Genomic DNA, 12,698 nt, shown 5'->3' with positions numbered 1-12,698 from the left:
AATAAAGTAGCAATATTGGCTCCAATTTTATTGCTCATGAGTACCCTGTGCTATTGTCTACTGTCAGGATTTTGTGTAATTTAAAATAGTTAATTAAATCCAATTAACATGTTGTGATTTCCACCATGCAAAGTCAGTACAGTAGTTAATAAGGGAACTATTAAGATTTTGTTCAATTTTAATGACTACAATATAAAAGTGCTAAATCTTGACGGAGGAGGTTTTGAATACAGCAAAGTTTGGTATAGGCAAATTTCCCAGGAAACAAATATTAGAGTTTTGAGGGTGAAAAAATAAATTGGGATAATTTACAGATACCTATCAGTCAGTATAAACAGGTTAAAGGTGAATTTGAAGTATACTCCTCTACCAATCTCGGAAACACTTAAAGACACAATATCTAGATCAGTTAAAGTAGATAATTACTTTTCCTACAGTCATAGAATGCCTTTATTAAAGTTATGAAATATGAATTGCTTCTATTAAATGCTTTCTAGATTTTAAAGATGATACGCATTGCATATAAATCACATTTAATTGTATAGCCCAAGAACACTATTTTTACCTTTGTTATAGGAGATTATAAATTACCTGGGCCCTCTCAGCAGGGTAAATGCTGCTTTTTGGTATTTATAGACTGATTTAAATGTTCAAGTCATTTTCCAAACATTAATTAATTTGCATGACTTCCAAGGGAACTAGGTAATGGTTTGCTACTTAACTCATAAAGAACTCGAGACAGAAAGGTTAGAAGATTCGTGTACACAGACTTCAGTTTTGAAATCAATCTGATGGTACACACACGGGATTTACCACTGCACTCAGTTGTACCACACCTTGCTCCCCAGTAAGGTCAAGGTGACCCTCGAGAAAAACAAAAGGACCATCTCAACCCTGGGTGTGGGGGTGGGGAGTCACCTTATGAAATCAGCCTCTGCTGGCTGAGAATCTCTGTGTGAACAGTCTTAGCCCCACCCCAAACCAGGAGGTGACAAAGGGAACTAAAGCAGCCATTGCTCCATGGATGCCAAAGCCTTCGATGATGCTCAGTAAACAAATAAACATCGAAATCGTATTTCTTTTCAACATCTCTTTTTTTCAATATTTTTATTACTTATTTGAGAGAGAGAATTACAGAGAGAGAGAGAGAGACAGACAGACAGGAAGGTCTTCTATCTGCTGGTTTACTCCCCAGATGGCTGCAGCAGCTGGAGTTGAGCCGATCCCAAGCCAGGAGCCTGGAGCTTCTTCCAGGTCTCTCATGCAGGTGCTGGGGCCCAAGCACTCGGACCATCTTCTATTGCTTTCCCAGGCCATAGCAGAGAGCTGGATCAGATTAGGAGCAGCTGGGACTTGAACTGGTGTCCAAATGGGATGCCGGCGCCGCAGGCCGAGGCTTAGTCCTCTACACCAGAGCGGCAGCCCCTGGACATTTCTTTCATTTATTTAATTTTTAAAAAGACTATTTATCTGAAGGCAGAGTGCTACTGAGACAGATGAGATCTTCCACCCGCTGGTTCACTTCCCCGGACATCGACAAGGGCCAGGCTAGGAGCCCGCGGGGGCCTAAGTACTTGAGTCCTCACCCGCCGCGCCCCAGAGCTCACATTAGCAGGAAGCTGCATGGGAAGCAGAGGAGCCAGGACTCGAACCGGGAACCAGGCACGCCGCTCTGGGATGCAGGTGTGCCAAGAGGTGTCTTCACCACTGTGCCTAATGGCTACTCCTAGAAACGGTATGTATAATGGGAAAGAGTAGGCAGGAAAGGCAATCTCTTTCCTCCCAGGTAAGTCAGAAGGGAAAGAGAAGATGCTATTGGCTAGCGATGAGCAGAAGAGATGCATGCGCAGGGGCTGCCCAGTCTTGCCGGCCTCCCTCGGTCTGCTCTTATCCCCAGCCCCCTTCCTCTCTCCTCAACCCCACACCGGGGTAGCTCCAGGGTCTCGCCGCCATCAGGGAGGCTGAGACGATCACCGCGAGGCCTGGACTGCAGGGATGGCGTGCACGAGGCCGAGGACCTCCAGCCTCGGAGCCGGCAGGGGCTCCACGCCTCTGACTGATATCGGAGTCGGCCAGGCAAAGGTAGATTGGGAGAAACGATTCGACTTAAATAATATCGTCAAGCACTGTGGTGACGCAACATGTGGGTTTGCCGTTTGGGGACATGGAACATAATTTATCTGGATTTTCTGAACGCCTTTGACAAAGAGCACCTGCCAACCTGCTCTTGAAAGTGAAAAGTGGCAGGGTCCAACATAAAACGGCGCACAGAGGAGGACACGTGGGGACGGCCCGTCAGGAGTGTTCAGCACATTCCTAACAAGACTCCCTTTAATTCTTTGAGTTGCATCTGCTACACAACGTCACTGACCCGATGACTGTGGTGAGGACTGTGTGTGTGTGCCTGTGCATGTGGGGCGGGGGAGGTGGGCATAGAGGGGAGTGTTACAGTTCACAGAAAATAAAACCACCGGACGGTAATCACCTCTGCACACCCTTGGTCAGAGCGAGCAGGAATCTGACGCCCTTCAGCATTTACTGAGCATTTATTATCTAACACTAACTTTAACACGATGAGCGTTAAATTTCACGAGCAGTGGGAGTGCAGAAGAGGGAGTCATTAACTCTGCCTGCTGGTGTTGCACAACGCTTCGCCGAGACTCTGAGCTCTGATCTCTATTGGAACCACTCAGGGAGCTGTTGAAAAACACTGCTGCCTGGGCCCCAGCCTTGGGCAATTAAATCTGAATGGCTGGGCTGGGGCCTGGGCTTCAGCGTTTTTATAAAGCTTCCCAGGTGATTCTCCTGTGCAGCCAAGGTTGCTACTTAAATTGCATCTTTAAGGAAGCATTGAAATATAGCAAGCGGAGAAGAGGATGCAATTATAAGCACAAAGAATGGTGGGATGGGGGAACAGATCCAACTGCATAGCAACACATGAAGGAGTCACCAAAGGGGAGGCATTCTCACATGGTGGGGTAAGGGAGTGTGTAGCACAGGCCAAGGGGACGAGATTGGAGAGGGAGTTTGAGATGTAGGCAAATGAAGGAAACTGCTGACTGCCTGACAAGTTCAGTCATCACACGCTCTGGCTGCTCAAGGCACACTTTTTACTGTGTTTGACTCAGGAGCCATGCTTTGTAGTCTCTATTGTGTAATGTAAAATACCGTATAATAAAGTCATCTGAAATATTGGATTATAAATCGGACAATGTCCTTTATTTCTGACCCCTCATTTCTATTTTCAAAACTATAACTCAGAGATTTTTCACTTTAAGCCTCAACCCTCTATGATAGTTTTGTTTTTTTTTTTTTTTTAATTACAAACATAGCAGTCTGCCCTGTGGCACAGTGGGTTAAAGCCTGGCCTGCATCACTGGCATCCCATATGGGCACTGGTTCGAGTCCTGGCTGCTCCACTTCTGATCCAGCTCCCTGCTAATGCACCTGGGAAAGCAGCAGAGGATGGCCCTGGTCCTTGGGCCCCTGCACCCATGTGGGAAACCCAGAGGAGGCTCCTGGCTCCTGGCTTCTGATTGGCTCAGCTCTAGCCGTTGCAGCCATTTGGGGAGTGAACCAGCAGATGGAAGACCTCTCTCTCTGCCTCTCTCTTTAACTCTGTCCTTCAAATAAAATGAATCTTTAAAAAAGAAGGTTACAAACATATACCTGTAAACTTACAGAAGAAAACAGTATTCATATTCCTGATGGCCAGAATGAAACATTATTCTTATCTTGGCATATTTGCTTCCCATGTTTTCAAAAAGAAAACCCTATCTATTTTATTATTCTGGTAAAGATGACAGATGTTCATTATAAAGATTCCATACAACGCCAAAACACACGAAGATGAAAGTTGAAGAAGTCAAATATTATTAGATAACCCAACATCTCCAATATCTTTAGAATGATTGATATATCACTTTATAAAAATGGGATTACAGGGGCCTGTGCTGTGGCATAGTAGATTAAGCCTCTATCTGCAGTGCCGGCAAGCCTTATGGGCACCGGTTCGTGTCCTGGCTACTCCTTTTCCAATCTAGCTCTCTGCTATGGCCTGGGAAAGCAGTAGAAAATGGCGCAGTTGCTTGGGCCCCTGCACCCACAGAAGCTGGAAGAAGCTCCTGGCTCCTGGCTTTGGATCAGCCCAGCTCTGGCTGCTGTGGCCATTTGGAGAGTGAACCAGGCAGTGGAAGACCTCTCACTCTCTCTCTCTGTCTCTCTCTCTCTCTGTAACTCCACCTCTCAAATAAATAAATCTTTAAAAACCTAGGATTGCATTACTGAATGTAATTTGACATGAATTAATAGGAGGAAAAAAGGCCAAATTAAACCCAACAAACTATTTTTTTTTTTTTAATTTTTGACAGGCAGTGTGGACAGTGAGAGAGAGAGACAGAGAGAAAGGTCTTCCTTTGCCATTGGTTCACCCTCCAATGGCCGCTGTGGCCGGTGCACTGCACTGATCCGAAGCCAGGAGCCAGGTGCTTCTCCTGGTATCCCATGGGGTGCAGGACCCAAGCACTTGGGCCATCCTCCACTGCACTCCCGGGCCATAGCAGAGAGCTGGCCTGGAAGAGGGGCAACCGGGACAGAATCTGGCGCCCCGACCAGGACTAGAACCCGGTGTGCCGGCGCCGCAAGGCGGAGGATTAGCCTGTTGAGCCACGGCGCCGGCCCATAAACCCAACAAACTATTAAACCACAAATAAGTTGTTTGTTTTTTAACCACCAAAATTCTTCTGGGTTAAAAAAGATTTCTCTGCAAGGGCTGGAGAATTTTTTCCTGAAGGGCCGGGTAGTAAGCATTTGAGGGGTGTGGGCTCTGCTGAGGCCCGAGTGCAAGCATAAGCAAAGCGTAAACAAACGGATGAAGCCGTGTGCTGTGGTCCGGGTGTTCGTGCTCCGTAAGACTCACAGATGATATCAGGAGGTGAAGGCTTTGGGAGAGATCAGGACACGAAGGCCAATACAGTTTCCTAGGAGAGAAGTCCCAGAGAGCAGCCTTGGCCCTTCCGCTGTGAGAGAACACAGCGAGAAGGTGCCACCTGTGACCACCAGAAGGCAGGTGCTCACCACACGTGGAATCCACCACGGCCTTGATCTTGGACTTCCCGGTCTGAAAAACTATGAGAAATAAATTTCCTCGTGTGAAAGCCACCTCATTTATGGCGTTTGTTATGGCAACAGAAATGGACTGATAGATACACTGTGTTCACTGAAACTTCAATTACAAAAAAGGGTGGCCAATTCTTAGGCTGTATGTTATGGACCCCTGTACCCGCGTGGTAGACCTGGAAGAAGCCCCTGGCTCCTGGCTTCGGATTGGTGCAACTCCAACTGCTGCAGCCAATTAGGGAGTGAACCACCAGATGGAAGATCTCTCTCTCTCTCTCTCTCTCTCTCTCTCTCTCTCTCTCTGCATCTGCCTCTCTGTCACTCTGCCTTTCCAATAAATAATTTTTTAAAAGTTTTATTTATTGGAAAAGCAGAGTGTCAGAGAGGGAAGGAAGACAGAGAAAAAGGGATCTTCCATCTGCTGGTTCACTCCCCAAATGACCACAAAGGCCAGGGCAGGTACAGGCCTAACCCGGGAATCTGGAACTCCATCCTTGTCCCCAAAAGGACAGCAGGGGCCCAAGCACTTAGGCCATCCTCTGCTGCTTTCCCAGGTGCATTAGCAGGGAGCTGGATCAGAAGCAGAGCAGCCGAGACTTGAACTGGCACTTTTATAGGGGATGCCTGCATCACAGGCTGTGGCTTAACCCACTGAGCCCCAGGGACATCAGAACTCTCCTGCTACTCCCATCTTCTCCCCCTTCCCTCCCAACTTTTGGTTATTCTTTTTGTATAGTCCTGTTTAATAGTTCTATAAATGCACACTTGCCAATAGGCTGGCTTTGGTTCTCAAACTGCTCTTTCCAACAAGTGTTCATGGGACTTAGCTTCCCCGAACCTCTGTGCCTGAAGCATACCTGGGGTCATCCTTTCTTTTTTTTTTTGAAAGATTTTATTTATTTGTTTGAGAGGTAGAGTTACAGAGAGAGAGAAGGACAGAGAGAGAGGTCTTCCACCTGCTGGATCACTCTCCAGATGGCCACAATGGCAAGAGCTGAGCTGATCCGAAGCCAGGAGCCGGGAGCTTCTTCCAGATTTCCCTCGTGCGTGTGGGGACCGAAGGACATGGGCCATCTTCCACTGCTTTCCTAGGCCATAGCAGAGAGTTGGATGGGGAGTGGAGCAGCTGGAATGCCAACCAGCACCCACATGGGATGCCAGTGCTACAGGTGGCGGGCTTACCCGCTATGCCACAGCACCGGCCCTGGGGTCATCCTTTCCATTCTCAAGGCTTTGTAGACATTGCACCATTGTCTTCTCAGACGAGGCTTGTTGTTGCGAAATCTGATGCTAGTCTAATATTTTAAACCTTGTAGATGATTTGCATTCTCACTGACTGGGTGTCTGATACATTCTTTATCTCTGAAATTCAAGTATGTAACTAGGAGAGACTTCTGTTCCAAAGTCTAAATCAAACTCTTGCCGGATTCAGTGTTTTCTTTCCACTGGCCGATTCAGTTCTTTCTTCAGGAAATTTTTCTAATATTTTGTCACTGGATAGATCTTTTCGTGTGTCGGGTTCTCTGAGGGACACCAGGCATCCGTAAACACTGGTTCATCTTTATCTTTCATATTGTGATAACAAACTATTCGGTTTCTCCTGTTCCTTCTCAAACAGGACATCTCCATGTTAGCTGGGAACATGGCTGTCCACGTACAGATTACATTTCCCAGGATCGCCTGTGGCTAAATGTGGTCACGGGACCGAATGTGGGGCAGTAAGAGGCGGGCACAGCTGGCCCTGGCTGTCCTGACCCTTCCTACGGACTGAATGCGAGGGTGGGGGGGAGCAAGCTTCCTGCTTGAGAATGACAATGCCCTGGCATCCCTGGGATGAGGAGATGGTGGTGCCGCAAGATGGAAAGAACCACATTCTGGATGACTGAGAGTAACAGAGCTTTCCTGCCAGTCAGAGACATCTCACCTGGGGACTGTTTTGTGACTGAGATAAACCCCTTTATATATATATATATATATATATATATAAAGGGGTTTATCTCAGTATATATATATACTTAAAGGCAGAGTTAAAGAGAGATGGAGAGAAAGAGGGACAGAGGTCTTCCATCTGCAGGTTCACTCCCCAAATGGCCACAATAGCCAGAGCTGAGCCAGACCAAAGCCAAGAGCCAGGAGCCCCATCCAGGTCTTCCACGTGGCCACAGATCACTACATCTTTGGATCTGTGACAGCAGTTTAACCTGTACCAAACTACTCTGCCTCCCTACTAGCTTGATTTCCTTTGTCTTCCTCCTCTGCACACACTGTGTGTACAGTGCTTTCCCCGTGTCAGTGTCTCTATATGCAGCAGTGTCTGTTCCATTCTATTTATACTTTATTTATTAGTTCCATAAAGTATTTTGTATTCGACTCTGCTTCCTCGTGTCTGCAATCCCCCTCTTTATCTCATTCTGCTCTTCTGTCCTCCCGAGTGAGCTCTAGTTTCACTTAATTTATGTTCTTATCAAGCTGTGCTATAATATGAAGAAATTGCGAGAAAAATTCCTTCTGTTCCTTGAGTTTTTTTTTTTTTAATTCTGTTGCTTGCAGCGCTGAGTCTCCCTGCTCCCCCAGGGAAGTCACGACATGGAGAGAATGCAGTGGTCACGGGCACTCAGCACGGTGACCACATCATTTCTTTTCTCCTAGTGCATCCTGGGTAGCTCTGGCCAGGCATTCTGCCCCCACCCCCCGGTCCCTGGTGCCAGTTGGCTTTCTCTCCAGATTTTTCCCTCACATTTTCCACATGGGAGAACTGGGTCTTCTGTTTTCTGCTGCCGGTAGGCTGGGCTGGGGGAGCCTCCGCTCAGCAGGTGTCTGTGAAAGCATTTAGGCTCTGTTCCCTCCGCTGACGTTGTGAAAATGTGGCTCTCTCTGCTTCCCGAGGAGGGGATCAGCCCTCCCAAGCCTGCCCCTAGGGTCCTTAGGACATTTGGGTGGAGTCCTGCGGATTTCACTTCTCTGGGGAGGAACGTGGCCCACCAATTCCTGTCCAGTATCGCCGTTTTTGTCTACACCTCCTTACTCAAGAAGACTTACTCCCCAGACTTTGTAGTCTTCCTGAGAATCCCAATAATTTGATGATTTGTGAGAACTTCTCAGGGTAGGGAGAGACCAGGATAGGAGCCATGCTGCGCCTCTCTGCTCTGCCCCCTAAATCTTCTGCCTGGTGCATTTTTTAAAATTGTGCACAGCCTGCACAACCACATGGAGCAACACTGCCCCAATCTTCTCCCAACAGTGTGGATGGGGAAACTAGAGACCAGGAAGGGAAGATAACTAGGGCACCCACACAGCTTCCAAGACGGGACTTAGAATGCGGGACCCTACATTTCCCAGCCTCCCTCACAGTGTCACGTGGCTTTGGGACAGAGTTCTGGCCAAGGGGTAGAGGAACCACAGTGACGGCCCTGGTGTGAATACAGACATGATGGTGGGGACTGAGCAGCCACCCTAGATCACAGTATGGAAAACGGCCTGCTCAGAGAACAGTAGACGGAAGGTGTGCACGCACCTGACACTGTGGGGCATGCACCTGACACTATATTGCTGCCATATTAGCCACAAACCGCCATTCAAATTGTCACATGAAGGAACATTAACCCTGGTCGTGTTTGACCGACTGCTACTGTCACATTCGCTGAACTCATATCCTAAATGACAGAGGGTGTATTTACAGATTTAAGTAGTGCTTCTCTGATCTTAGTGTCAAATATATCTTTAATTGGCTCCGAATGACAAACATGAAATTTTGTTTCCTTTTTTTTTTTTTAATTTGATGACACCCACATTCTTGCAAACCTTGTGCATACTTTATTATTGCTATTTTATATCCTGGTATTTTGAATTTATATAATCTCATCACGCAGAAGACTCAGCATTGCTATCCTTCTGTAAGGCTACTATAAAGAATTAACAATATATGGTGATTCTTTTTTCTCACACTAGAAACTATTATTTTTCCACACGCACACACTTTACTGACGTGTAACATTTATTCCTTAGGAGGTACAAACAGCCAGGTCACCACACGAGGAGCAGGATAGATTTTCACGTGTGAACAACGTGAGGCACCATCTTCCAAGCAAGAGGCAGGGCATGACGAGCACCCTGGGAGGCCCTCTCCAGTCCCTGCCCTCACCCACAGGTGCTCACCGGTCTGGATTCTGTCCACTGCTTTCCTGCTTTTCCACTTTACCTAAATGGGCTACTGCAGTTTATACTCTTTTACATCTGGCTGTTTTCTTTCAAGATTGGTTTCTATCAGACTCCCTATGTTGTTATTATAGCAGCAGGTTCACACCATGAACTTGTAATGTTGATTTTAAGTTATAAATTACACTTACGACTGCAATCGGTAAGACTTGGGTCTTCAACCTCCCACCCCCTGTGTTGCTCATACTGTTCCTTCTAGAATATTCTGCTTCTCTAGGCTCTGCTGTCACCCTTAAACAATGAGTGTAGAAGTAATCTTTAAGAAATCACCTCTGACCTCTTCCTCCTCTGAGTCCGTGTAGCTTTTGTTGGGCTTCTCTTACTATATTTACAGCAAGTATTTGTACACTATTCTGAAAGCATTTCATAACTCAGGACTCGTCTAATTCTGTCTGATCTCATTTGAAGAAGGACTAGAGAAAAATAATTTTTGTTTGTTTTTTGGCTTCTTAAAACCACTTAAGATTTACAGGGAAGGAGCGACTAACACGGACATCAAAGCAAATATTTTCCTTTTTGACAGAATTGATACAATGCTTAGACCGAACATCAACCTAAGTACCCTGCTGGTCATGGTGGGGTAGCTTATGACCAACTAACTTCCCTGAAGTGCACAAACAGCCATGCAGGGGTCCCGAGAGAGACTGAAAGCACACAGAAGTCAAGGGGAGCTGATCTAGAAGAGGTTTGTGTGTGTGTGACTTCTCGCCTAGAAGAACTTCGTGGTCTGTGGGATGCAGAGTGGCTACCATTCAAGAAGGAAGCCACAGTCTAATTGGCTTGTGGAGTCAGAGGATGGAGTTCGTGTGTGTCATAAAGGCTGAAAACGAGGGAGAATTCCAGAAATTAGGAAGCTGCAAAGAGTGGGGCGGTGGCTTCAAGTTTTGTAACTCAAGGCTGGGTTGACCTCTGAGCCACATAAATACCAGGAAGATCCTAAGGAATCTAACAAATGTGCAACAGTTAAAGGTTTTAAAAAACTGAGCAGATGTCTCTTTGTCTCTCTCTCTCTCTCTGCTTTTCAAATAATTAATTTAAAGGGAAAAGAAAGGGAGGAAAGAAAAAATGGCTTCCATAACCCTCTTTATGAAGGCCAACAAAAAAAAAAATAAAAGTCTTGACAACACATCATTTAAAATGAACATAACAATCAAAGTTATTGTATAAACAAAATAACAGGAAAAGCTAGCCCACTGTCAGGAGAGAAACTAGTTAATAGAAAGAGATCACAAGATGACACAGAAGTTAGAATTAGCAGACAAGGACCTTAAGGCTTCTGTTAACACATATTTTAAGGACCTTAAAGGAAAACATGATGACAATGATTTAAAAGATGGAAAATCTTGCCAGAGGAATAAAAAGTATTTTGAAAGAAACAAATGGAATTCCAGAACCGAAAGTAAAATGTATAAAATGAAAAACCCATTGAATACACTTGCAGCAGATTATGTCTCCTACAAACATAATCTGCAAAGACAGAGTCGGGCACTTGGCCTAGCAGCTAAGACACCTGCACCCCCCATCCCAGTATCCGGCTGCAGCGGCTGACTCAGCTTCCAGCCAGTGCCAGTGCAGACCCTGGGAGGCAGTGGCAATGGTCTGAGTAATTGGGTTCCTGCTACCCACACTGGAGACCTGGCTCATGTTCCCAGCTTCCTGCTTTGGTTTCAGCCAGGGGTTATTGTGAGTATCTGGGAAGCGAACCAAAAAATGTCAGCATTCTCTATCTCTGCGTCTGTCTGCCTGCCTCTGAAATAGATAAATAAAACAAGATAATATGAGAATATTTTGGCAAGTTTATGCCAATGCATTTGCCAATGTGATGAAACTGCAAAGTCCTTGAAATATGCACTCTAACAAAACTGACAGAAGATGAGACAGAAAATCCAAATAGCCCTGTACCTATCAAGTAGTCTAACTGTTGTGCAAAAGGGAATTACACAAGGAAGATCGATAAACATGTGATGCTAGCAATAAAAAATAAAAAACAGGTTTGCAAAAAAGAAATGCAAATGCAAAGCCTTCAGGAATCCCTTGACTGAGAGACAGAAATGTTAAAGACAGGATTAGAAAGCCTTAAGATAGACAGGCTCTTCCCCACTGTTTGGATATTTGGGGCTCTTAATTGTATAGAATAGAATATAGCTGTGAATATGCAAATGGAACTATGAGACGTTTGTAACTGTGAACAGAAGCAAAACTGCATGGGGAGGGATTGGCTGACTGGGTAACCCAGAGAAGACACGTTGTCTGCTTCTGTGAGAGGAAAGAGACACTGTCACCAAAGCAGAAGGACAGGAAGGACTTTTAGAAAAAAGAAGAAAGAGGGGCGGCACTATGGCACAGCGGGTTACAGCCCCAGCCTGCAGTGCCAGCATCCCATATGGGCACCGGTTCAAGTCCTGGCTGCTCCACTTCCGATCCAGCTCTCTGCTATGGCCTGGGAAAGCAGTGGAAGATGACCCACGTCCTTGGGTCCCTGAACCTGCATGGGAGACCCGGAAGAAGCTCCTGGCTCCTGGCTTCAGATTGGCTCAGCTCCTGCCATTGCAACCATCTGGGGAGTGAGCCAGTGAATGGAAGATCTCTCTCTCCTGGCTCTACTTCCCTCTGTAACTCTGCCTTTCGAGTAAATAAAATAAATATTTAAAAAAGAAAAAAGAAGAAAGAGTCGGGGAAAGAGGCGGGTAAGAGGGGGGAGGGGGAATGGATAGAAGAAGGGAGGAAGGGAGGGAGGGAGAGAGAGAAAGGGCACACACTCTGGTCTTGGCTGGAAGGGCTCTTAGGATGATAAATGAGTGGTGAGCAGCGAAAGTGACCACAAGATCCTCAACAGAGACAGAACGTGGTGACGGCAGAGTCCCCGGGCAGATGGCAGGGGAAGCACCTTTCTGACGCACAGCCGGCCGCAGTGAGGCCTCACGGGGCAGCGCACCACACAGCCCAGCCGCGTTTATTCCCAACAGTAACTTCCAGTAAAAATGTGACCACGGAGGGAAAGCAGGGAATGTCATCTGGAACGCTTTCCATTTAAAAACAGCGATAATAAAATCCAGCACTTAACGCGAGACTTAGCACGGAGAGCCGCTCTGCTGAAAGGGATGTGGGGCAGGCTGGGCAGCATTGCAGTCTGCATCCACACCCCAACCCCCGCCCCGGGACTGCCAAGGCGATGGGCTAGGGCCCTGCAGGGTCCGTCAGCCTGGCTCCCCGGACCCTGTTTCCCAACATTATTATGGGACCGTGGAGTACTGCATTGCATGGAACTTTAACATCCCAAGGAGCCAACATTCCTGGGAATACATCCTGGGAGCGGAGGAAGGATCAAGGATTAATGCATAGCTAACGGGTTTCCTGTTACAATG

The 12,698-nt window shown here is 46.6% G+C and overlaps 1 protein-coding gene across 1 annotated transcript in view; it reads right to left on the bottom strand.

The window, feature by feature from the left end:
- IQCH (IQ motif containing H) overlaps positions 1-12,698 on the bottom strand; it is a 218,024-nt gene that overhangs the window by 134,848 nt on the left and 70,478 nt on the right. The gene's annotated exons all lie outside the window — the stretch shown is intronic.

This window comes from Lepus europaeus, chromosome 11 (assembly GCF_033115175.1).
Source record: "Lepus europaeus isolate LE1 chromosome 11, mLepTim1.pri, whole genome shotgun sequence".
Classification (NCBI taxonomy): domain Eukaryota; kingdom Metazoa; phylum Chordata; class Mammalia; order Lagomorpha; family Leporidae; genus Lepus; species Lepus europaeus.
Note: the sequence above shows the minus strand (reverse complement) of the source record. Positions and strands in the feature narration are given on the sequence as shown.